At 44.1% G+C, this 26996-nt stretch overlaps 1 protein-coding gene across 1 annotated transcript in view; it reads left to right on the top strand.

The window, feature by feature from the left end:
* Positions 1 to 26035, top strand: part of LOC115097582 (aggrecan core protein-like) — a gene marked incomplete in the record, with an annotated part of 129099 nt that extends 103064 nt beyond the window's left edge. The window contains 1 exon segment of the mRNA XM_029613518.1: positions 25906 to 26035.
* Positions 26036 to 26996: the final 961 nt, after the last annotated feature.

Raw genomic sequence — 26996 nt, 5'->3', positions numbered from 1 at the left:
TCAATCAAGGGAAGAATCAGGACCTGCACTACTAAGCGAAAATCGGTATGGTCTAACAGATGTTTTAATCTACAGAAGATCCACAGCTTAAAATATCCACATCTAACCAACTATTTAATATGCTGGTGAAAAGTCAGGCTAGAATCAATCCACACACCAGTGTTCTTTACACAGGGAAAAACTGGCAATGGACATTATCTTTCCTTAAGCTGCGCAGGCTAGTCTCACCCCACCTCCGATGTCATCAGGAAGCGTCGGCTTAAAGGCCAGGCAGCAACAACGGTCTCAACTTTGTCTTTTCCAGCGGACATCACATTTCCTGCTCCCAGGTTCAGCATGGGAGTTTCTCCAGAAACGCTGCTTTCACCCTGCATTGAGCTCTAACACCTGCTCTTTCCTTAAGCCGCGCAGGCTAGTCCCGCCCCACCTCCGACATCATCAGGAGGCATCAGCTTAAAGGCCAGATAGTGACGCCAGAGGCACCGCGCACCGAAGAAGCATGACAAAGGGGCATGCCCCTTTGTGTGCCCCTTCGTGCGCACAAAACATATACATTAACTACATTAATCTTGTCTTTTTACTCTATTTCAGATAGTAGCCAGACCCATTACGAGGAAAATGAATATCCCCACGATTACAGGGAACGGAAGATACAGACCTCTCCTAATCACTATACCGAGATGTCGCCAAATAACATTGATACCAATATCCAATACGCTTCCAAATTCTCTTACTATTTTATTTACATCCTTAACTATACTATTAATCAACATTCAATCTATTAGGAAAAAACCCCAATAATACATGACTTAATAACAACCACCTGCAGGTTTTCAGTGGTTCAGACCATGATTTTTCCTACTGTAATGCAGACTACCTTGGTCTGCCCTTTATTACTGTTAAATCATTTCAGTTGCTGCAGAATGCAGCCATAGATTTGATCTCTGGCTATAATATCAGGTCTCAAATTTCTCCTGCATTGTTTGACCTCCATTGGTTCCCAGTACAGAGGAGGATCAAATACAAGACTGCTGTTTTAACTCACAAACCTTTTGTATTTGATTCTCTGCCCTGGATGAATGCCATGCTCCAGATATACAATCCTAATATTGTAGATATGGACCCTTGGACCGAGGTAGAGTTGGTGCAACCTGCAGGGGGGAGCCCTGCAGGTCCTCACTGTTGGCTGGTGGAATCGGATGAGGCAGAGATCCAGCTGGAGCTTTGCCTATACCAGCCCTCGTTCCCCAGGCCCAGCAGATTTTAGGTGGGGGCCTCTCCTGATGGCCAGAAGAAATGTTGAAGAGACTGGGACAAACAAGCAAAGTCGGAGTCAGGCTCGGGTCACTGGCAGGTGGCATATGGAGATGTCCAGGAGGCAAGTGGAGGTTGGAAGCAGGTGGCAATCAGGAGTATCCAGAAGGCAAGCAGAAGTCTGAGGCAGGCGGCAGTCAAGTGAGGTCCAGGAAGCAAGCCGAGGTCAATGCTAGGTATCCGTCCAAAGGAAGGTGAGACAGATAGGCATGGCAGGAAGATGAGGAACCACACAGGAGGCAAGGCATACTGAAGAACTGAGGATCAGGAGACTGACCATAGGAACTGACAGAAAAGACGAGGACCACAAGAACTGAAGAGCCAAAGTGATGGAACTGAAGAAATGAATGAAGACCAGGAACTGAAGACAGGAATGTAGACCAGAAACTGAAGAAAGGTATGCAGGCAGGGAATGCTGAGGAAACTCACATTATAAGGGCTGCAGGACACCTGTTGCCAATGCTAGGAGGAGCTGTATCTGTGGCCTTTTATAGGCCTTCCCTTGGAGGGCAACACGGGGTGCTGGCCTTTTCCCACTGTAGGCCCTTTAAATGAGGGCTGTCGGGTGCACGCATGCCTTAGGAGGGCCTGGGAAATGCATTGGCAGTGTCTCACCATGAAGAGAGTTGGCAGCTTCCTGCTGTGCTGTAGGAGAGAGTGGCCCAGTGCCATCAGGAATCAGAGGCTATGGCTTGGGCTTGAGGGAAGAGTGGCGGTTTACAGGGGGTGCATGTGAACTGCCAGTCTCAGTACCTGGGATATCATTACGCTCCTCACAAAGAGGTCTTCTAAACATTCCGTCAATGTGCCATGCTAGACTTGTTGATACAAGAGAGCATGCCTTTTCCATTGCCACTCCATCCCTCTGGATCACCTTGCCACAAGAGATGAAGTTGATTGAATATCAAACGACACTTAAAAAAAAAAAGGCCAAACCATTTTTTTCTCTTGGCCTTTTTATAGGGCCAGTGTCATGACTTGGTCTCTGCCAGGGCTTCCCAAACTGTGGGTTGGGACCCCAAATGGGGTCATACATCCTTCAGTTGGGGTCACAAGTGCCTCAAGTGACAGCACTCTTTAGGTGCCAGCAGCAGCAGCATTAGTAGTGGAAAACAGCATGGGGCCTATAAATAAGCACACACTCATAGACTGTGCAGTGGCACAGCCCTTGCATGAGTTTCTATAGTTGCAGGAAGCCCTGTGCAAGGAGGGATCAGGGCTGCTGCAGGGCCTGATGTGATCTGCATGTGGCAGCAGCTTGTGACCAGCCATGAAAGAAGGGGAGGGATGTGTGTATGGCCAGTGGAGATTTTCACTGCCGCCCTTCCCTCAAGTACTTCCAGAATGTAAACCTAGGGAGTTCACCCAAAACTCTCAGGAAATTAGTCAGTCTCAAATGTAAATGATGAATTTGATTTTCCATGTTTTCCACTCTCCTGATAAGAAAAGCTCATTTCCATATAATTGTAGCATTAACTTCCTTAACATCATGGAGATCTCTTTTCAGGGCTTGAGTTTTCTCAAGATGATCCTTAGAGCTCTTCTGATGGTCTAAGACTAATAAGTCCATTCTCTGGGAGACAGCCTGAACATTTTGAGAGAAGGCCGAAAGAGACTGGGCCAGATTGGCCATTAAATTCCATAGGACTTTGAGGGTCACCACCAGAGGTTTAATAATAGGGAAAGAACAAGAAGAAACAGGTGACTCGCCCACAATGTGAATGGAGGCTATATGCTGGCTAGATAAGGGAACAAAATGAAAAGATTATCCCTACACAGACATTAGAATCCAGATAGTAAATCCTGCAAACATAAGGGTAGAGTAAAGAAAATACAAAGGAAATAAAAGAAAATACACCTATCAGAGTCCTTGCAACAAAAGGTTCATCAGTGCCATATTATTATGACAATTGAAGGTCCTATGGAGAACATGTCACACATTGTCTTGAACACCGGATCTACAGCCACCGCAAAGGCTAGCGCAGTAAATGTATTAACCCGGACACATTACAAAAGGCAGAATAGGGATCACATCCAATTTTAAAATTAAAATAACTTCTCACAGATATTCAGATAAAAAAATTGCTTGGAAGCCAGAACTGTTAACTTTGTACACAGAAAGTCACAGAATAAAATGAAGAACTCTCAAATCTAACTTCACTATGTTGAAACAACAGCTAGATATCCATCAATAATCATTCTTTATTCCAATTTAGAGATTCCATATCCAAAAAAGCTTTTGCCGCAGCCGTTGATTCAAATTTTTTCTGCTGTCCATTCCAAATGGCAGGAAATACCAGCATAAATTTTACCCTCTTTTATACCAGATAGGAGCAGAGTGGTACCAATTTTTGCCATTTGATGGCAACTTTTGTCAAAAAGTAATTGAAAACCAGAACTTTCGCTTCATCATAGTCCAGGACACTGGATCTGGTCGGTCAGTGTAGTTGCAGGGCAGGGCAGAGATCAATGTCTCAGAGAGTTTCTCTCCCTGATGTGTGGAATCTGGTGAGCTCCAGAACCCTTTTTCCTAATGGATTTTAAAAGCCAATATATGCATATTCAGAGGCTTAATGCATACTAATTTAGTGACATGAATCCAGTTCTGATCAGGTCCTTCTTTACGTAGACTTCCTGCCCCCCCCAGCTTAACCAACAGGCAGATGCTTGACAAAGAGCTGACCACGTCTTGTGACTAAACCAACAGGCCTTGTGATGGGATTGACCTGTCTGATAAGGCCCCTTTTCGTGAATGGAGGCAGGCAGAACTGAGCCCTGCTGACAGGTTTAGATCTGTTCTTACACACACACACCTGACTTGTATTGTCTTCCTGAGCCCCCTTTTGCCTGTGATCTCTGTTGTGTTTGCTATGACCTGACTCCTTTCGTTATCACCATCCCATGCAACTAGTGCCTCAGATAATTCAGTCACAACTCCAGCTAGTTAGAAATTCAGGCCAAGTCTCCATTGGAGTCAGAGAAAGCAATTTACTGCATGTACAGTAGTAAAAGTTAGGGGTTTTATTCTTCAGTGTCCAGAAACAGGAATGTGCAGGGGTAAAAAAAAAAAAAAAGGGTTTCATTTTTGGGAGGGTTTTCTCCACAAATTTCATTTCCTTTAATATTTTATTTGCTTCTTTCATTTAAAAAAGAAAAAAAGGAAATGGGGCCTCCCAGGAGCTCCCGTCTCCACCACCCATCCATTCCAAACAGGAAAATGCCGGGGCCTCAATTCCCCACTCTCTCCCCCTGGTCTGGTGGGGATTCACTGGTGAAACATAGGTCTAGGCCAAAGCCTCAGTCTTGCATAGGTCAAGACCGCAGTAGGTCGCCGCACACTTGGCCTAGGCTCTATGAAGGCCAAGGCTTGGAGGCCTGGTCCTGATGTCTCAGACTAGGCTTGACTCCAAAGAGTAAGCTGGACCCTGAGTCTTTGACCTAGTCCAAAGACCTGGCCTAGGCCCGACACCTGGGCCCAGTCAAGAAACAAGGTCCTAAAGCCTGGGCCTCAACCTAGGTCCAGGCTCAATGCCTGGGCCCAGCCCAGAGGCTGGGTCCTGACACTTGGGCCTCTGCCTAGACCAGATCCCAGACCCAGGCTCAACACCAGGACCCAGTCTGGGGGCTGGGTCCAATTGCTTGAGCCTAGACCTAGGCCAGAGCCCAGGTCCATGCCCAGGCCCAGCACCGAAGCTCAGTTTGGAAGTCGGGTCCTGATACCTGGACTTCGGTCCAGATCCAGGCCTGACATTAAGGCCTGGCCTGGAGGCCAGGTCCTGGATCAGGACCTAGGCTCAATACTTGTGCCTGGCCTGGAAGCCGGGTCTCAACTCCTGGTCCTTGGCCTAGGGTCAGGCCCAGGCTTCAAACATTCTCTTCATAGGTCATCTGTCTTCTTTCTTCTCGTTGGTAATGACACCCTCTCCGTGTACCATTTTGCTGTATGGCATTGCCTCTGCTCTGGCCTAGGCCCAGGCCCCAGCATCAAGACCTGGCCTCTGGACTAGGCTGCAGCATCAGGCCTGGGCCTTGGCTGAGGTCTAGGTGTCAGGATCCAGGCTCCAGACCGGGCCACGGAGCTTCAGCTCCTGATAGCTGAGGGGCCGTGCAGCTTCAATCTATTCCTACTCAGGTCGCATTGTCAGCTGCTCCAGCTTTCTGATGGCTACGCAGCCCACAGCACTTCTCCACTCCAGTTGACCATTGCTTTTCTGCTCTAGATGACAGCCTGAGCTACTGCATTCCAGCAATGCTGCTGCAGCCTTCAATCACCATAATCCCATCGCTCTGGCTGGCTGCAGGAACCTTCCCACCCCCATGGGCCCACAGGTCACTTCTTCTTTTTCAGACCACAGGGGGCAGGATAGAAGACATGCAATTACTGCATCACACCCAGCATTGTGGCACTCTAGACAGCCACCTAGTTTGCCTTGTGCCTCCACCAGCCCTGAATGTGCATGCTCTCTCAAACACATACTTTCTCACAAACACACACTCTCTCCCTCTACCTCATTCTCACATGCTGTCAATCAGACTGTCTCTCCCTTTTTTTCTGGCTGTTGGCAGGATGAGTTCAGCAGACAGCTGAGGCCTCTCATTTTATTTTGCTGCTGGCAATAGCTGGGTTTCTCTTTTCTTCAGCTGCAGACAGGTCTGGCTCCTTCAGTGGCCTGCAGGGTCTTCTCTCTTCTTTGGCACCAGCAGGTTTAATTTGGCTGCTGGCGGGTTGGGCTCCACTTCAGCCATCAGCGAGTTGGGATATGCCAGTGGCCCACAAGGCCTCTTCTCTTCTTTAGCTCCTGGGTTTCTTCTCTTCTTCATCCCTGTGGGCACGTCATTTCTCTGTACTGCTGTGGGACTCTTCTTCCAATGTGTAGGGGTTGGAAACCCCACAGGTATGTTGTTAAATATGTGTTTGGTTGCAAAGTGAGGCAGACACTGAGAGTGTTTTAGGGCCACCTTTTGCCATTCCAAAATTTTTCTGCCTGAGAAGGTTGCCTCACTCTGCCTCAGTATAGAACCGATGCCCAGTATGCACCCTTCTATCAGTCGTGCAGTGGAGGGCTTTATTAAATTGTTAGACCCTTGTACACTGAGTTTCCGTAATCCAGCCAAGTGGTTACTGTGGCATTAACAACTGTGAATAGGTTTTGCTTCTTGATGAATGGGTGTAAAATATCAGCTGCTAGCTTTTCAGGACAGGACTGAGAAGGTAAAAGACTCACCAGTACTGATCTGAAAGGGCAACCTAGCCAAGTGAGTCCTTTGTGGGCATGGAGTAATGGATTTTCCCAGTACAATATATGTCCATGTAAGTCCCTGGCATTTTCCTAAAGAAACCAGGATTCCCTGCTGGGAAACCCCTAGAGTTTCTTCGGAGCAGAAGCAAAGCATATTCTCCATTTTTTATTGTTTTTCCTTGCTTCCTTGGCAGAAAGGCCAAGGTCCTTGGAGCATCGTCCCCTTTCCCCATAGATCAATGTGGCATCTCAGTCCTCAATAGGAAGTGCTCTTATGGGCTGACTCATCCAGTGTTCAGGCAAAGTGGATTCTCCCTTTGGGTCCTATCCAGAGGACTTCACGGCATGGTGCAGGGACTCTCCCATGTCTGTCATCAGCACAGTGAGGATGAGGTGTCTAGAAGCTTACCTAGCAGCCCAAGTTTGGATGTGGAACCAGTCCCAGCAGCTAGTTTGAGGAAAGGATTGTTCCCTAGTTGCCTGGTATGTGTGTTCCTCTGGCTTTTGGGTCTACTGTCTCTTCCTCCATCTCTTGTGAGGGATAGGGAGTGTGGGACCTAGAGGAAGGTGCCCATTTCATCTTTAGCTGTGCCAAGACCTCCCTTCTTCTGTAGGGCAAAGGGAGGATCCCCATCTAGTTCACAGGGTCATGGTCAGTGGTGGTAAATTGGGGACACCCCCAGAACACCCCTGCATAATCCAGCTAAATTTTAGATAGATAATTTATCTGGATAAACTTTAGTCAGATAAGTGGGGGGAAATTTGAAAAGTCAGCATTTAGCTGGATAACTTGTGAGTTATCTGATTAAATGCTGCCGAATATTGATTCCATATCATTTAAGCTGAAGGAACTCTAGCCTGAGGCAACCAGTGGATTTGAACCCTGTGTTAATTGGCTCAGCAAACTCTGACCCAGTCATAATTGAATTTACTTTTCTGGGCTGGAATTTGAGCACAGAGAAGGGTAACCAAAATGATAAAGGGGATGGAATGATTCCCCTATGATGAAAGGCTAAAGAGGTTAGGACTCTTCAGCCTGGAGGGGAGATATGATAGAAGTCTATAAAATAATAAGTGGTGTGGAACAGGTATACATGAATCGGCCTTTTACTCTTTTAAAGAGTACATAGACTAAGGGACCCACAATGAAGTTACTAGGTGATACATTTAAAACTAATAACAGAAAATATTTTTGTACTCAACACATAATTAAGCTCTGGAATTTGTTGCCAGAGGATGTGGTGAAAGCTATTAGTGTAGCTGCATTTAAAAAGGGGTTGGACAAGTTCCTGGAGAAAAAGTCCATAAACCATTATTGAGGTGAAATTGCAGAAATCCACTTCTTATCCCTAGGATAAGCAGCATGGAATCTATCTGTCCCTTGGGATCCTGCCACAGGTACTTGTGCCCTAGATTGGCCACTGTTGGAAACAGGATACTGGGCTTGATGGAGCTTTGGTCTGACACAGTATGGCAAATGTATGTACTTATGCTGTAGTGTGCTCCCCATTCTATGACTGTTATCAAGAGTCACTGGCAAACCTGAGCTGGCCATAAATTACAACTTATGTGAAACTACAAATAAACATCTGAGCCAGCCCAAGCCCATCCAAGCCAGAACTCAAGTCAGTATGCAGCTGCATTGCCCTTCCTAAATTAAACTACTTTGAACTGAAACTGTCCATAGTTTTTTTGACTTGGAAGAAATAAATATGTGACTTCTATCAACATAGTGCTAAAAGCCAGGGAAACCTTCTGCTAAGCCCTTGTTTCCCCAGGGCGGAGCTCTGCTTTTCTCAGTAAATAATCAGACAACGCAAAGTGTACTAACAGGATAATCTTTGCAGCAGGCCAAGAGAATGTTTGTATAAATCAGGTGACTTGGAAGTATGTTTAAGAAGGTAGCTCACAGGAGTTTGAAAGTTTTCAGTTGTAGACTATCAGACCTTGGGAAACCTGTTCAAGGCAGGTCTGTAACTGCCATTCTATGATGACTTGAATTGGGGTTTGCCTGCAGAAGGATCACCGAGGGTGAGCTGAAATCTTTTCCTAGATCAACTACTTTTCTTCTGTTATGGATAATCTCAGTTCCTATCATGTGAGTGCCCAGTTCTAACTGTGCTTGACAGTTTTTGAGAAGGACTTAGTACAAATCTCAATTAAATACTTGCTTCATACTAGTGCACTCATGGATTGTGTGACAGAACGCGCTTTTCTGGCACTACTTATTGTTATAAGATGTTTCCCATCTTTTGCCTGCCCTGAGATCTGTGTTTGTGTGTCAGGGAAGGTGGACTGTAAAAGCAGAGATCTGAACTCTGTCCCTGCTGATATACCACGCAATGCCACCAGTCTTCTCTTGGGTTATAATAGGATCTCCAATCTCAGAGCAAGCTCTTTCCTGCAGTTGCTGCAGTTGCAGCATCTGGAGTTACAGAATAATGCCATATTTTACATTCACCCCAAAGCCTTCCAGAGTCTCTACAATCTCAACCACTTGGATATGAGCAACAATCAAATAACGTCTTTGAGTGCAGAAATGTTTAATCCTCTTAGTAGCTTAATTGTTTTAAATTTGGGGAACAATGGCATTGCCAACCTGGCCCCCAGGGCACTTGAGAGGCTCCAGCAATTACAGGCTCTCTTATTGTACAACAACGGCTTGAGTGATCTCAGCGTTGGCATGTTAAATAATCTGCCCTCTCTACGGCATCTCAGACTGGACGGCAATCCCTGGGCCTGTACCTGCCAAATTCAGCAGCTATATACCTGGATCATTGAAAACAGAGAAAAAATTCAAGGTAAGAATGATAGACACACTCGGTAAAAGTCTGCAGGATGGCAGAAGGAAGCTGCAGGCATTGACATTACATGGTAAAATTGAAGTTCCATCCAGTTTCTTCACAACCTCCATTTGTTTCCACTGTTTGTGTTATACTTGTTCTCCTTCATCATTTATTTATTTGTTTATTTGCAATTTCTTATATTCTGCCAGTTGTCATCATTGTCATTCTCCAAAACTGTTTTTATTTTTTTATACTTGTGCTTCTTTTTAAAGAAATCTTTGAAATGAACCCCATGTAACATCTTGGAAAAGAGGTTTGGGATGTGTATGGGGAAAAGTTTTCATTTTAGATTTTTTTTTTTTTCATTGTGGGATCTTTTTTGTGGGGGTTTCAGTTTGTTTAATGTTTATTTCTCTTCAGTTCGTTTGTTGAATCAAAATAAGTTACAAAAAAGAAATAGCCCCCTCTGCAGCCCCCCTCATTCCCTTTTCTGTGAGTCTCCAATGATGAAAGGGGCTGGAGTGATGCCCAGTCACTCCTCCCCCACTGGCTCTGCTTGAAAAGGTGCACTGGTCTCATGGCTGGCTAGTGCCAATTAGTTTTATGACCATAAATCAATATAGCTATAGAACAAGTTTTACAACTGTATCTCTTTTTGGTTATAAAACTATTTGGTGCCTCTAGGCCCTGAGACCAGCATCATTTTTCAAGTGGAATCAGTGGAACAGAAGTCACTGGGAATTGCTTCTGCCCTTGTCATCACTGAAGAGCTATGAGAAGTATAATGGGGATTGCGAGAGAGGCTATTGAGGAGGGGCCATGATTTATTATTTTTTGACAGAGAGTACATGCCATTTGTCAATGAAAAATGTAAACATTTTCTGATTTTTCGGAGACACCAGCCATTCAATTCATTTGAAATAAACCAAAAATCAGCATTTGGGGGTCATTTTATTCATTTGTTTTAAACAAATGCACATCCTAATAGAGGAACACAGAAATACAAAAAATTTTATACTGGGTCAGACCAAAGGTCCATCAAGCCCAGCATTCTATCTCTGACAGTAACCAATCCAGGTCACAAGTATCGGACAGGATCCCAAAGCTAACTGCTTTCACCATATCCTCTAGCAACAATTTCCATTTTAATTGTGTGCTGAGTGAAAAAAATACATTCTCTGATTTGTTTTAAATGTGCTACATATTAACGTCAGAGTAATCTTTTCCTACTTACTTGCTCCACCTCACTCATGATTTTGAAAATCAATGTCATATCTTCACTCAGCTGTCTCTTCTCCAGGCTAAAGAGCCCTAAATTTAGCCTTCCCTCACAGGGGAGTCAACCCATCCCTATTATTATTTTGGTCAACCTTTTCTGTAACTTTTCTAGTTCCACTATATCTTTTTTGTGATGGAGCAATCAGAACTGCACACACTACATAAGAACATGCCAAGGGTCCATCAAGCCCAGCATCCTGTTTCCAACAGTGGCCAATCCCGGCCATAAGAACCTGGCAAGTCCCAAAAACTAAGTCTATTCCATGTTACCATTGCTAGTAATAGCAGTGGCTATTTTCTAAGTCAACATTATTAATAGCAGGTAAAGGACTTCTCTTCCAAGAACTTATCCAATCCTTTTTTAAACACAGCTATACTAACTGCACTAACCACATCCTCTAGAACAAATTCCAGAGTTTAATTGTGCGTTGAGTAAAAAAGAACTTTCTCCAATTAGTTTTAAATGTGCCACATGCTAACTTTTTGGAGTGCCCCCTAGTCTTTCTATTATCCGAAAGAGTAAATAACTGATTCACATCTACCCGTTCTAGACCTCTCATGATTTTAAACACCTCTATCATATCCCCCCTCAGCCGTCTCTTCTCCAAGCTGAAAAGTCCTAACCTCTTTAGTCTTTCCTCATAGGGGAGCTGTTCCATTCCCCTTATCATTTTGGTAGCCCTTCTCTGTACCTTCTCCATCGCAATTATATCTTTTTTGAGATGCGGTGACCAGAATTGTACACAGTATTCAAGGTGCGGTCTCACCATGGAGCGATACAGAGGCATTATGACATTTTCCGTTTTATTCACCATTCCCTTTCTAATAATTCCCAACATTCTGTTTGCTTTTTTGACTGCCGCAGCACACTGAACCGATGATTTCAATGTGTAATTCTCTATGTCGCCTAGATCTCTTTCTTGGGTTGTAGCACCTAATATGGAACCTAATATTGTGTAACTATAGCATGGGTTATTTTTCCCTATATGCATCACCTTGCACTTATCCACATTAAATTTCATCTGCCATTTCGATGCCCAATTTTCCAGTCTTACAAGGTCTTCCTGCACAATCTGCTTGTGATTTATCACAATCTGTTTGTGATTTTACTACTCTGAACAATTTTGTATCATCTGCAAATTTGATAATCTCACTCGTCGTATTTCTTTCCAGATCATTTATAAATATATTGAAAAGTAAGGGTCCCAATACAGATCCCTGAGGCACTCCACTGACCACTCCCTTCCACTGAGAAAATTGTCCATTTAATCCTACTCTCTGTTTCCTGTCTTTTAGCCAGTTTGCACTCCACGAAAGGACATCACCACCTATCCCATGACTTTTTACTTTTCCTAGAAGCCTCTCATGAGGAACTTTGTCAAACGCCTCTGAAAATCCAATCTACCAGTTCACCTTTATCCACATGTTTATTAACTCCTTCAAAAAAGTGAAGCAGATTTGTGAGGCAAGACTTGCCTTGGGTAAAGCCATGCTGACTTTGTTCCATTAAACCATGTCTTTCTATACGTTCTGTGATTTTGATGTTTAGAACACTTTCCATTATTTTTCCTGGCACTGAAGTCAGGCTAACCGGTCTGTAGTTTCCCGGATCGCCCCTGGAGCCCTTTTTAAATATTGGGGTTACATTAGCTATCCTCCAGTCTTCAGGTACAATGGATGATTTTAATGATAGGTTACAAATTTTTACTAATAGGTCTGAAATTTCATTTTTTAGTTCTTTCAGAACTCTGGGGTATATACCATCTGGTCCAGGTGATTTTCTACTCTTCAGTTTGTCAATCAGGTCTACCACATCTTCTAGGTTCACCGTGATTTGATTCAGTCCATCTGAATCATTGCCCATGAAAATCTTCTCTGATACGGGTATCTCCCCAACATACTCTTCAGTAAATACCGAAGCAAACAAATCATTTAATCTTTCCATGATGGCCTTATCTTCTCTAAGTGCCCCTTTAACCCCTCGATCATCTAACGGTCCAACTGACTCCCTCACAGGCTTTCTGCTTCGGATATATTTTTAAAAGCTTTTACTGTGAGTTTTTGCCTCTTCGGCCAACTTCTTTTCAAATTCTCTCTTAGCTTGTCTTATCAATGTCTTACATTTAACTTGCCAATGTTTATGTATTATCCTATTTCTTCTGTTGGATCCTTCTTCCAATTTTTGAATGAAGATCTTTTGGCTAAAATAGCTTCTTTCACCTCCCCTTTTAACCATGCCGGTAATCGTTTTGCCTTCTTTCCACCTTTCTTAATGTGTGGAATACATCTGGACTGTGCTTCTAGAATGGTATTTTTTAACAATGACCATGCCTCTTGCACATTTTTTACTTTTGTAGCTGCTCCTTCCAGTTTTTTTCTAACAATTTTTCTCATTTTATCAAAGTTTCCCTTTTGAAAGTTTAGCACGAGAGCCGTGGATTTGCATACTGTTCCTCTTCCAGTCATTAATTCAAATTTGACCATATTATGATCACTATTGCCAAGCGGCCCCACCACCATTACCTCTCTCACCATGTCCTGTGCTCCACTGAGAATTAGATCTAAAATTGCTCCCTCTCTCGACGGTTCCTGAACCAATTGCTCCATAAAGCTATCATTTATTCCATCCAGGCATTTTATCTCTCTAGTGTGTCCCGATGATACATTTACCCAGTCAATATTGGGGTAATTGAAGTCTCCCATTATTACCGCACTACCAACGTGAAGTCTCCCATTATTACCGCACTACCAATGTGCATTTGTACCATGTTTTATTTTCCATTCCTTTCCTAATACCTAATATTATGTTATTTTTTGACTGCCACAATGCACTGGGTCAGTGATTTCAAAGTACTGTCCATAATGATTCCAAGATCTTTTTCCTGGGTACTGATGCCTAACATGGAACCCAATATTGTATACCTATAGTGTGGATTATTCTTCTCTCTATGCATCACTTTGCACTTGTCCATATTTCATCTGTCATTTAGACATCCAATTCCTTAGTCTTGCAAGGTCTGCTTGCAGATCCTCATAAATGGCTAGTGATCTGACAACTTTGAACAATTTTGTGTCATTTGTGAATATGATCACCTCACTCATCACTCCCTTTTCCAGATCATTTATAAATATATTGAAAAGCCCTGGTCCCAGAACAGATCCTTGGGGCACTACAGTATTTGACATTCTCCATTAAGAGAAATGAACATTCAGTCCTACTCTATTTTTGTAATCATTAGCCAATTACCAACCACAGTAGGACATTGCCTCAAATCCCATGACTCAAATTTCCTGATTAGTCTCTCATGAGGAACTTTTTCAAAAGCCATTTGATAATCCAGTTATACTGTGTCAACTGACTCATCCTTGTCCACATGTTTGTTAACCCCCTCAAAAAAAAAAATAAAATAGAACAGATTTGTAAAGCAAGACTTCCCTTTACTAAATCCATGATGGTTCTTCCCCATTCTTCTGTGTCTATCTAGATGTTCAGTAATTTTGTTTTCAGAATAGTTTCTACCATTTTGCCCAGTACCAACATCAGGCAGCTCACCAGTCTGTAGTTTTCTGGATCATCTCTGGAGTCCTTTATAAAACTGGGCATTATACTGGTCAGGATTCAATCCTCAGGTACCATAGCAGATTGGAATGAAAAGTTAGAGATTACTAGTAATAGGTCTGCAATTCCATTTTCTGATTCTTTGATAACTTTTGATCATATATAGGGACCTTCATTTCAGTTTTTATTTTGTTTTACTTGGTAATTTATCAATGTTTATTACGACAAAAACAAAAATTATATTTGCCGAGAAAAATGGAGTCACTTTTTTCCACAGATTTCTTTTGTTTTTATATTTGTCATAATAAATACTGATAAATTACTAGCCAAATAAAATAAAAACTGAAAATTAAGGTTCTTGGGTGTATACCATCTGGTCCCAGTGATTTGTTACTCTTTAATTTGCCAGTTTGCTCTATTACATCTTCCTAGTTCAATGTGATTTGATTCAATTCATCTGAATCATCACCCTAAAGAATGCCATATATATCTCCTCAATACCCTTCTCAGTAAAGACTGAAGGAAAGAATTAATTTGTTGTTTCTGCTATGGCCTTCCATGTGTGCCCCTTTTACCCCTCAATCATCTAGTGGTCCAATTGACTCCCTCACTGGCTTCTTCCTTCAGATATAAAAGAAGCTTTTATTTCAAGTTTTTGCCTTTCTCACAGGACAATCAGGATGGTAGTCCTCACATAGGGGTGACATCACAGGATGGAGCCCTGTACAGAAAACTTTCTGTCAAAGTTTCTATAAAACTTTGACTGACACTGGCACACTGAGTGCACTGAGCATGCTCAGCCTGCAGTTATCCCTGTGAACCACAGGTGTCTCCCTCAGTCTTCTTTTTTCTGCTCTGGAAAAACAGCTTGAACCAAGGTCTTAGAATCAGCTGCGACCACAGCTGGAACAAAGGCTTAGATGCTGCAAGAGAAGCAATCTGAAACAAGGTTTTGGAATCTGCTGTGGGCACAGCCTGGGGCTGAATCTTAGATGCTGCAGGCACAGCCTGAGACTGAATCTTTGGAAGTGCTGTGGGAGCAGCCTGGACAGTATTCTTGGAAGGTACTGCAGGAGCAGCCTAGATAGGAGTCTCTGGAATTGCTGCTGGCACAGCCTGGACCAGAGTTTTTAGATGTGCTGCGGTAGCAGCCTGGACCGGATTCTTGGAAAGTGCTGCAGAAGTGGCCTGGACTGGAGTCTGAAGCTGGGTCTGAGGTAGACATATGGCCAGGAGCAAAGTTTGACTTCCTTTCAGGAGATAGATGCAGATTTTGGAATTTAGATAACAGGGCCTCCACAAGAGCAGATTCCTCTATAGCAGAGGGTGCAGCAGGGCCTGGCTTGGAATCTGGCACCACATTCAGTTTGGCAGGTGCAAGTTCAGGGTCTGACATGATATTAAGATCAAGACTTGGAGTATCTTTTGCTGGCTGAAACAAAGGCTCTGAAACAGGATTGGGGGTGGCTGGCTGGAACACTGGCATGAAAGCATTACTGGAGCCGGTTGGATGAAACACAAGCATGTTGGCAAGTGCTGGCTTTTTGAAGACTGAGGTTAACTTCACTGGAGCTGGAATTGAGGTATTCTTAGGAGAAGCTGAGACAGTTTGGTCAAGATGGAGTCAGACAAAAACTGGCTATAGAAAAAGCTATCTTTCCTGGTGCTACAGCAAATCTCATTAAGGCATGACTTAAAACAACTGGTTGGGCAGGAATCTGAGCTTGTGGGCAGGAATCAGCTGGCTGAATAGGAGTTATGAAAGGTGAAATTATACCTCTGGCTAAGGCTGGAACTGATTTTTCCAGAGAAGTGACATGAATAGGAGCTGCTTTCTTTGATACTAGAGTTGCAGTTATAGAAACATAGAAATGACAGCAGAAAAGGACCAAATGGTCCATCCAGTCTGCCCAGAAGCCCACAGCAGCATATGCCATGTTGTTCAGGTGACCCTTATGCTTAAAGATTCCCACACCATAAATGTCAGGCCCTCATTGCTTGCTGTTTGAATCCAATTCCCCATTACCTCTTGGCATTGAAACAGAGAGCAATGTTGGAGTTGCATAAAAGCATCAGGCTTATTGGTTAAGCAAGATACCCCATGCACTCTTTTCTTTATTTCCATCCTCTAGCCTTTAGGGATCCACAGTGTTTCCCATGCCCCTTTGAATTCTTTCACTATTTTCGTCTTCACCACCTCCTCCAGAAGCGCATTCCAGGCATCCACCACCCTCTTGGTGAATAAATAATTCCTGAAGTTGGTTCTGAGTCATCTTCCCTGGAGTTTCATTTCGTGATCCATAGTTCTACTGATTTCTTTCCATTGGAAAAGGTTTGTCAATTGTGCATCATTAAAACCTTTCAGGTATCTGAAGGTTTGTATCATATGTCCCCTGCCCCTCCTCTCTTCTAGGATATACATATTCAGATCCTTCCGCCTCTCCTCATAGATCTTTTTATACAGACCCCACACCATTTTAGTCACTCTTCTCTGGACCGTCTCCATTCTGTCTTTGTCCCTTTTGAGATATAGACTCCAGAACTGAATACAGTACTCCAAGTGAGGCTTCACCAAGGAGTATTATGACACTGACACTGCACACAGACCTCAGAGAAACTCAAGGAATCACATACCCAGCAAAATCAAATTCCAGGGACTATGCTGGGAAAAGAGGTTTTAAAAGAATGAGATGCCAAGGCTTGCAGGACTCCAGTACTGTGTTCTACATATCGCTGCAGCAAATGGAATGTCAGCAGCAAGAATATCCTGCAAGAACTCAGGAGAGAGCATCTCAGCAGAACTCATGGCCTCGGTAATCCGTCATGCTTCAGGAAGGTGAGCCCTTTAACCACTGTTGGATTGGTGCAGCCTGGTTCATGAAAGCATGGACCAGGCTCCAGCAGGTGGCAGCTGAGGTGTTGCAGGCTGCAGTCAGTCCAGACAGAGACTAGACAGAGGCAAAGAGCAGGCTAAGGTCAGGGCTGGCAGAGTTCACGCAGAGACAACATCAAAGGCCAGACCAGTTCAGCAATGAAAGGCAGGAGCAGAGCAGGACAGGTAAAGAAAGCAGGACTGGAACAGAGGCAAGAACTGGAAAACAGGCAAGAAGTCCAGCAGGGACAGGAGTCAGGACCAGAAGCAAAGATACCACCTAGGCAGAGGTATTCAGAAGGACCTGTTGTTGAGGCACTGGCTCACTGTACGGAATTCCTTTATATCCAAGGAGAGTGGTGATATCATCAACCGGTGCCCACAGGAAGTCCTGAATGCAGGACCTATAAAGGCTCAGGAGCTGCAGTCTACTTCCTAGCCAGCCACTGGATGCAGCACAGGGCCGGGAGATATGCCAGGGGAGCCTGCGGACGGGGGGCACCATAGGAGAGGTAAGGAGTGTTACAACAGCATAGTTTAATGGGGAGCAGAAAGAGGTAGTTAGTAGAGGTGTGAATCGTGTAATCGATCGTCTTGACGATCGATTTTGGCTGGGGGGGAGGGAAATCTGATCGTCGAGTTTTTTTTTTTTCTAAAAATCGTTAAAAATCGTAAATCGGGGGAGGGCGGGAAAACCGGCACACCAAAAAAAACCCTAAAACCCACCCGAACCTTTAAAATCCCCCACCCTCCCGAACCCCCCCCCCCCAAAATGTTTTAAATTACCTGGGGTCCAGTGGGGGGGTCCCGACGCGATTTCCTCCCGCTCTCTGGCCACCGCTGCGTTGAGAAATGGCTCCAGTGGCCCTTTGCCCTTATCATGTGACAGGGCAAAGGTAGTGCCGGCGCCATTTTGTTTCCTGGCTCCCGACGTCACGCGTGTGGGAGATCGCCCCCGGACCCTTGCTGGACCCCTAGGGACTTTTGGCCAGCTTGGGGGGGGGCCTCCTGACCCCCACAAGACTTGCCAAAAGTCCAGCGGGGGTCCGGGAGCGACCTCCTGCACGCGGGCTGTATTGCCAATCTTCAAAATGGCGCTGGCGCTACCTTTGCCCTCACTATGTCATACGGTCGCCCAAGGAGTGATATGTCATACGGTCACAAGGAGTGATAGTGGCTTCCCTCGTTCTCAGCCCACTGATCTAACCACTAGGCTACTCTTCCACTCCATATGTAGCACCTGTCAAAAAACAAAACACAAATAGCATGTTGGGAATGATCTGAAAAGGATTAGAGAATAAAACAGAAAATATCTTATTGCCTCTGTATCGATCCATGGGGCAACTATACCTGGAGCGTTGTGTGGCTGTGCACAGTTCTGGTTGCCCCATTGTAACCGTCTGTTTTAATCAGTAAGGAGGTCCAGACAACTGATCCGCAAAGATAGACTTTTATTGCCAGCAAGATGCAGCTAAGACAACGGCTTAGTACAACTGCATACCACGCCCCCTCAGGAGCAAACTTTTATGCACTTTACAATTCTTATCTTTTGCACATGCGTTCTGGTTTTGCTGAACAATCATTTTACAAACTGCTGAACAAGCAATAGCTAGCGTGGTCTCTAGTAGGTGTAGCTTATGATCAGATTATTGTTTCGTCATTTAATTGACGGGTTAGACATTTGCGACGGCGTTCGTATTAATACAATACAAAATATGAATCCAAAATGGAGTCACGTTCACTAAACGTTAGTGCGTAAGTACGTCATTACGTGTTAGGGTTCGTTTGCGTTGCAAATGTTAGTAAATCAAGATGGCTGTGCGTTTCACTACAGCATGATTAGACATAGTTCTTCCGATCTTTTCGTACAGCGATAGTCCATAAAATTGAACTCCTTCATTCCCCCCTTTGATACTTCAACTTCGGTAAGAAGGCGTAAGTATCACCTTCATATGTGAAGTAACTGAAATGACAAGAAAATAATTAGTACCATAATACTGAGTAGGGCCCTAAATTGTTAGCCAGGTCGATGGTGTCTTCACCGGTTTGAGACGGATGGGCCCTATTGGCTCCACCCCCCTTTGTAGCCGGACTTCACCTGAGCAAACAAGGTGGCCGTATGTTTTTGCCAGTAGTTTTGCCAATGAATCACGTCCCAGGTGTGTATGACAGTGTGCTTCTCTTACTATTGTCCACGCAATAGTATCAGGTATCCATATCCGTCCGTCTGATATGATCCACCACCCATTCTGTTGATGGAAATTTTCAGCTTTTGCCCAGTCGTTTTCTTCGGCTGAGTAGGTGGGTACTTCAGTTGGAAACTGCAAGAGGGGACATATGGTCATTTTTGTTTGATAAGGGTCTTGGGCTCCTGCTTTGGCGGCAGAATCAGCTTTCTGGTTTCCCCGAGCGATAGGATCAGATTTTCCAGAGTGTGCTTTGCAATGCATTACGGCCACTTTGTGTGGTAGCCATACGGACCTTAACAGTTCATGGATCTCTGGCGCATTTGCCAATTGTTTTCCTTTGGCATTGAGAAATCCTCGTTCCTTGTACAATGCTCCGTGTACTTGGATGGTTAAGAAGGCATATTTAGAGTCTGTATAAATATTTACAGTTTTCCCTTCTGCCAACTGAAGAGCTCGAGTAAGGGCAATTAATTCAGCTTTTTGTGCAGACGTTCCTGAAGGCAAGGGTCCAGCTTCAATGATATCATCTTCAGTTACTACTGCATAGCCAGCCACTCGTACTCCATCCTTTACCTGACTACTTCCATCTGTAAATAAGGTCCATGCGCCTTGCCAAGGCTGATCTCTTAAATCAGGTCGACTGGAGTGTACTGTAGCCATGACTTCTTCACAATCATGGCTTACTGGTTCAGGTGCTGGCATTAGAGTGGCTGGGTTTAAGTTTTTACTGTCTTGTATTTGAATTTCAGGAGTTTCACATAGTAAGGCTTGGTACTTTACAAGACGTGAGTTGGTCATCCACTTTGGTCCATGTGTTTCGAGCAGTCCCTGAATAGTATGAGGAGTTGTTACTTGCAAAGTTTGTCCAAATGTCAACTTGACTGCTTCTGGAATTAGTATGCATGCAGCCGCGATGCTTCGAAGACAACCCGGCCATCCTTTGGCAACATTGTCCATTCCTTTTGACAGATAGGCAACAGGTCTCTCCCATGATCCGAAGGTTTGAGTTAGGACCCCAATGGCCATTCCTTTTTTCTCATCTACAAACAGATGAAACGGTTTAGTTACGTCAGGTAGCCCCAGAGCAGGGGGTGAGATCAGGGCTTCTTTTAGTTGTTGTAAGTGTACCAGTTCATGTCCTTCCCACTGGAAGGGTTGAGATTCTGCTTCTTTACCCCGCAGCTTGTCGTATAGGGGTTGGGCAATAACTGCATAGTTAGCAATCCAAAGCCGGCAGTATCCAGTAGCTCCCAGAAATGCTCGCAGTTCTTTTTTGCAGGTTGGTGTAGGCTGATGCCTTATCGAATTTGTACGAGAGATTCCAAGGCATCGAGTGCCTTCACGGATTCGGAAACCCAAGTACTCTACTTCTAATTCACAGATTTGGGCTTTCTTTTTGCTTGCCCGGTACCCTTTTGAATACAATGTCTGTAACAGGTGAAGGGTAGCTTTCGCACAGTCAAGATATGTGTCTCTGAACAACAGTAAGTCATCAACGTATTGTATTACTGGCCCATATTTTTTCTGGTAAGTTTTCAAATCTTTTGCCAGCTGTTCCCCGAAAAGCGTGGGAGAATGTTTGAATCCTTGAGGCAACCTAGTCCAGGTGTACTGTTGTTTTATTCCAGTGTGCGCATTTTCCCATGTGAAGGCAAAGATCTTCTGACATTCTTCTGCTACCGGAACGGAGAAGAAAGCATCTTTGAGATCAATTACACTGTACCACTTTGATTTGGGGTTGACTTGAGCTAGAATGGAGTAAGGGTTGGGTACCAGGGCCACCAAGTCCGCCACTTGGCTATTTACTTTTCGTAGATCTTGTACAGGTCGATAGTCATTAGTACCAGGTTTCTTTACTGGTAGCAAGGGAGTGTTCCAGGCAGACCGGACTTGTCGCAGGATACCCAAGTCAAATAGTCTTTGTAGATGTATTTGTATTCCCTGCCTGGCCACGTAGGGAATAGGATATTGGGCTTGGTTAATGACTTGTGCATTTTCTTTCAGTTCTATCCAGACTGGGTCAGCCTCGGTTGCCAGTCCTCCTGGATTGTTTTCAGACCATACTGAAGGTACGCTATCCATCAGGTACCTTCGTTTTACATTGAGAGGGGTCTCTTCCTCATATCGGTGCTCGATGGTTCGTTCGACTATGGGAAGATGTAGTCTCCATTCCTCCTGGAGAGGGCAAATAAGGGAAACAGGGTTGTCTGCAAAGGAAGCTTTGATTTCACCATTTGATTCAAACTGTAGAGTGGCCCTTAATTTGCAAAGGAGATCTCTACCAATTAGTGGGACTGGACATCCAGGGACATAGAGGAATCGGTGGGATACTAATTGTCCTCCCACTCGAACCTGTCGATTCTGAAGAATAGGGGCTGCCAGTGGTTTCCCGGAGGCCCCTACAATGGAGATGCTTTGTGCTGTGGGAATAGCGATTGCAGTAGTCATGACAGATCGTTGTGCTCCAGAATCTAGTAATCCTTTGAAGGTTTTAGACCCAACCTTTATTTCTACCAACGGATCGGAGGGCAGGGCTTCCCTGGTTAGTCATGAGTTTCGCCCGATATCGTCACCAGACTCATCTGACAATTCGTCCAACGCCATTTGCCATTCAGTTTCTTGAGATTTTGAGGGTTTTGAACCGTTCCCTCTTTCGTCCTCCCGTGGTTTCTCAGGGCACTCAGCCTTCCAATGTCCTTCTTGTTTACAATATGCACATTGATTGACCCCTATAGGCGCTCTTCCTCCTCTGAACGATCCGCCCCTTCCTGATCTTCCTCTCTGCCATGTCTTATGTGGCGGGTTGCCTCTTCCTCTCTGCCCAGGGTATCCTCGATACTTCCTGGCCTGCTCTCCGAAATTAGTTTCTTCCATTGCTGCCGCTAACAAGTTAACACTTTCTCTCATCCTTCTGCTACTTTCTTTTTTCTCTTTTTTCTCATCTTCCAGCTCTCTATTTCCATAGACTTTGTCTGCCATAATTTTGAGCTGGCTGATGTTCATTCCTTCAAATCCCTCTGTTTTCTGGATTTTTCGGCGTATATCGGGGCATGACTGTCCTACGAAACTCATGACTATTATGGGGTGGTTCTTTTGATCTTCTGGATCAAAAGGGCTGTATCTGCGATACGCATCCATTAGTCGTTCAAGGAAGTCTCCCGGAGTTTCGTCCTTTTTTTGTACTATATCCTGGATTTTAGTCATGTTCATAATTTTCCTTTTTCCCTTCCTTAAGGCTTCTAGGAAGGCTCTCTGATAAGCCGCGATGCGGGTCTCGTCCACTGGAAGTTTGGTAGTCCCAGTGAGGGTCTGTTGTCGGAGCAAGTTCCCTTGCGGCGGCATCAGGATCACCGTCTGACCCGGCTCCACTTCTGGCTGCTTCTTCCATGTTTTGTTGTATTTGTCTTCGCTGCTCAGTGGTGAACAGGAAAGAAGCCAGATGGCGGATGTCAGCCCAGTTGGGATTATGTGAGGAGAAAATTCCGTTTAAAAAATCAATCATTTGATCTGGTTTTTCAGCGTAGGAAGGGCCGAGCTGTTTCCAGTTAAAAAGATCGCTTGATGAAAAAGGGACATAGGTATATAGTCTAATAGTCTGTGTAGTTTGGAAAGCATTTTCCTCACTTGGGACCGCAGGTACGACAGTTGCAGTTTCTCTGATTGGGAGTTGGAGACTGGCAGCCGCTTGTGTTCTCCGACGAGTGTGGGCTGAGACAGGAGGTTCCGGTTCGTCCTCTGCTCTTACCGATTCTAACTCTCTTTTAGTTTCCTGTGAAGTACTAGGCAAGGGGTCAGCTTGTTCATAAGACGGAATCGGTGGCAGATTAAGTAGCGGTGGGTAAAGTGGGATGTAAGGCGGCGGTGCTAGAACTTCTGGTTCATCAATTAATATGGTCTCCGCTGCCGGCAGCGGTTTAATTTTTTTTTCTGTAGTTTCTTCATCCTTCTGGACTACCAATATGGCCGCCTCCGGTGACGTCATGCCGTCTGCGTCCAATATGGCCGACTTCTCCTTTCTTTTCCGGTTTGGTGACTTCCGGTGGCCCGCCTTCTGCATATGCGCCACCATGATGAGGGCAGCTCCCTCTACTAACTTTTGTGCCCAGGACGGGGGATTGAGAATAACTTCAATCCAGGCATTAATATATGGGACATCTTCAGGAAAACCTGGCTGATCCTCTTTTGTGACTACTATTCGGACTCTAGAGGCCGTTACAAAATCGAAAGTTCCTTTCGGGGGCCAGTTGACGCACAAGCTCGGCCACCGATAGGCACAGCGTTGGATCATACCAGGTTTAGTACAGGTATGTTTGTCAAACACTTCGCTAAAGTGTTCAGTCATAACTTTTAACGGGGTAGACCCTCCCCCACCCATTTAGGATAGAGGCACAGACAAAGAGGGGAAGGGATAGCAGATAGGTAAGGGGTCCGTATCTGCCAGACACAAAAGGGTCACACTTGCCCCGACTAGAACGCGGTCGCCCGGTCTAGAACTGCGAGGCCATTCACTCTCTTTCACACAACAAGAAACCTATTCCCAAGATTTCTTTCTGATTCCCAAAATTCAAAAATTTCTGAAATTCCAATTCAGGTTTTCAGTAACGAGGTCTTCGGAGGGGGAGCCCCTACTAACCACGCTGTGGGGTTTGATCAACGCCCCCTCGATCCATTTTTCAGGATCGGCTGGTAATTTAGCTGTATCTGGTTTCTAATTCAGGTTCCCACTGGTTCTTATTCCCGTGCAGATAAAAGTATACTTGCCTGAAACGTTCTCTCGATCGCGAAGAAAGCCTTCTTTTCGAATCACCAGCCCAGAGGTCTCAAGAAGTTCCTTGTGGAACGGTCCCCTCAGAAACCTGATCGCTGAACTCAGCGGTGGCCACTCACCAAGTAAGTCTGGGGGATCGCTCCGCCACCAAACCACCGGACCAGCTGGGGGGCTAAAATAGCGTCCCCGGCACCTCCTGGCTGAAGCTCGCCAAATGTAACCGTCTGTTTTAATCAGTAAGGAGGTCCAGACAACTGATCCGCAAAGATAGACTTTTATTGCCAGCAAGATGCAGCTAAGACAACGGCTTAGTACAACTGCATACCACGCCCCCTCAGGAGCAAACTTTTATGCACTTTACAATTCTTATCTTTTGCACATGCGTTCTGGTTTTGCTGAACAATCATTTTACAAACTGCTGAACAAGCAATAGCTAGCGTGGTCTCTAGTAGGTGTAGCTTATGATCAGATTATTGTTTCGTCATTTAATTGACGGGTTAGACATTTGCGACGGCGTTCGTATTAATACAATACAAAATATGAATCCAAAATGGAGTCACGTTCACTAAACGTTAGTGCGTAAGTACGTCATTACGTGTTAGGGTTCGTTTGCGTTGCAAATGTTAGTAAATCAAGATGGCTGTGCGTTTCACTACAGCATGATTAGACATAGTTCTTCCGATCTTTTCGTACAGCGATAGTCCATAAAATTGAACTCCTTCACCATCTCAAAACCTTAGAAAGGTGGAGAGGAAGGCAACAATATCTCCCCTATGATGAGAGGTTACGTAGGTTAGAGCTCTTTAGCTTGGAAAATAAACGCTTGAGAGGGGACATGATAAAAGTTTATAAAATTTTGAGTTGGGTAGAATGGATAAATAAAAGAACGTTATTTACCTTTTCAAACAATACTAAAATAAGGGGACACTCTGAGAAACTAAATCCTAGAAGGGATTTAGCAACTAGCAGAGCAGGGTTTAAAAGAGGTTTTGACAAGTTCCTCGAGAAAAAGTCCATAAAACATTACTAGCCAGGTAGACTAAAGAAAACTTTGCTATTTCTTGGCGTGAGTAACAGGAAATAGATCTGCTTTATAGGATCTGCTAAATATTTGAGACCTTGTGTGGCCACTGTTGGAGACAGGGTGCTGGGCTTGATGGACCTTGGTCTGACCCAGCATGGCATGTTCTCTTCACATCCCTAAATACATAAGGCCCAGAAATGTTTTTTTGCCCTTTCAAAAAGTGTTAGAACTAGAGGACATTCCATGAATCTATCTGGTAGCAGATTTAAAATACATTTAAGAACATTTTAGCAGTCACACACAATTAAGCTGTGGGATATGTTGCCAGAGCATGTTATCAAGGCCAATATAGCTGGATTTAAAAAAAAGCTTGGACAAATTTGGTTCATTGATAAGTATTATTCACATAGGCTTAGAGAATGCTCTCTCCCTGCTGGGAGCTAGAAGTGAAAAATAGTGGTTGGATTTCCTCATTATTATCTGTTGGGTACTGCTTCCATGCAACCCAAATTGGCCATTGTTGGAATCAGGATGCTGAGCTGAATGGACCATTGGTCTGACCAAGTATGGCATATCTTTCCACACTTGGTCAAACCAATGGTCCATTCAGTCCTTTCCATCCCTAAATATAGACAACTAACACCCCTTCCTATCCCCAAACACACAAACCATGACACCTGTTACTACCTCCTTCCCCCCAAATACATTACCCTTGAACTTCTTTAAGCCCCAGTTATGCAAACTGATAATGCCTCACCAGTCTAAAATGTGTAAATGTACAAAATCCGAACCACTTTCCATTTATTTTTTATTTAATCATCATTTTAGATTCCTTGTCTATGTTTGGAATTGACCCTTAGCTCTTTGTCTTTCAGAAAATGATCTGATACGCTGTGGGTTTCCAGTATCTTTTGATCAGTACCCTGTCATCGCCCTTGCAAAGGACTCTTTCAGCCAGTGCCAGCATTATGTCAGTGCCCGGGAATATCTCTACTTCCTTCTCATTGGCCTCTTCTTGTTCACATGCAGCCTTGTCATCTGCCTAATATCTGGGTCAGCAGTCATCTCTTATCAGCGCATATTACTGAAGATCAAAACCAGGCCACATATCTACAAGAAAAAAAACACTAGAATAAACAGACAAGCTACCGTCGGACATCAAAATTCAGTTTGTACCATAGAACTGGATTAGCCACCAAACCTTGTAAAGGACCTGATAATGTCGTACTACTTACCAAGCTTTCTGCAATGAGGAGATGCCACCCTGCTGGGAAGAGCTGGAATTTCTTGCCAAACTGTGGCATTAGCTGTGCTATGACTTCAGTCTCTTAAAGAAGGATATATTTACAAGTGCATTCATCTTTTTAGCCTAGAATCTGAATTTTAATTATATATAATAGCTAGGGTGGGAGCAGTTAAAATCTTTGAAAAATGTCGTAATTCTTCAAGTTGTACTTGTTTATATGTTTATTGATACTTCAGTATGAATTGTCAACAAGAAATACATGCATATGTTATTTAATGGAAACATGCCCAATGAGAGCTCTCTCTATATGTAAAAGATATAGCTAGCAGATATATAAATATGAAATTATTTTCCTGAAAAAATTAATTTGAATAAACAAGAATGTTAAAACCCTGGATGCATCTGTTAAAGTAAACATTTACTTTAAACCACTTTCTTAAGCTGTTCTCCAAGTCATATATTACCTTTTATACATATTCACATGTTTGCTATGCTCTCTTAAAAAAACAAAATAGAAACAGAGAATGTGATAGCAGATAACCTGTCCAGTTTTCCTTCTTATTGAAAATCCACAGTCACTGCTTGACCTCTGGCTTTCCTCTTCTTCCCACAAGGGATGCACTCTACTTATAATATGCTTTTTGATATTCAAAACTATTGGAGTCTCTCCAACCTCCATTTTGAGGATATTCCATGCATCCAACATGTTTTCATTGAAGA

The sequence above is a fragment of the Rhinatrema bivittatum genome, chromosome 8 (genome assembly GCF_901001135.1).
Source record: "Rhinatrema bivittatum chromosome 8, aRhiBiv1.1, whole genome shotgun sequence".
Classification (NCBI taxonomy): domain Eukaryota; kingdom Metazoa; phylum Chordata; class Amphibia; order Gymnophiona; family Rhinatrematidae; genus Rhinatrema; species Rhinatrema bivittatum.
The sequence above is the reverse complement of the archived record's forward strand: the minus strand, read 5'-3'. Positions and strand labels throughout refer to the sequence as shown.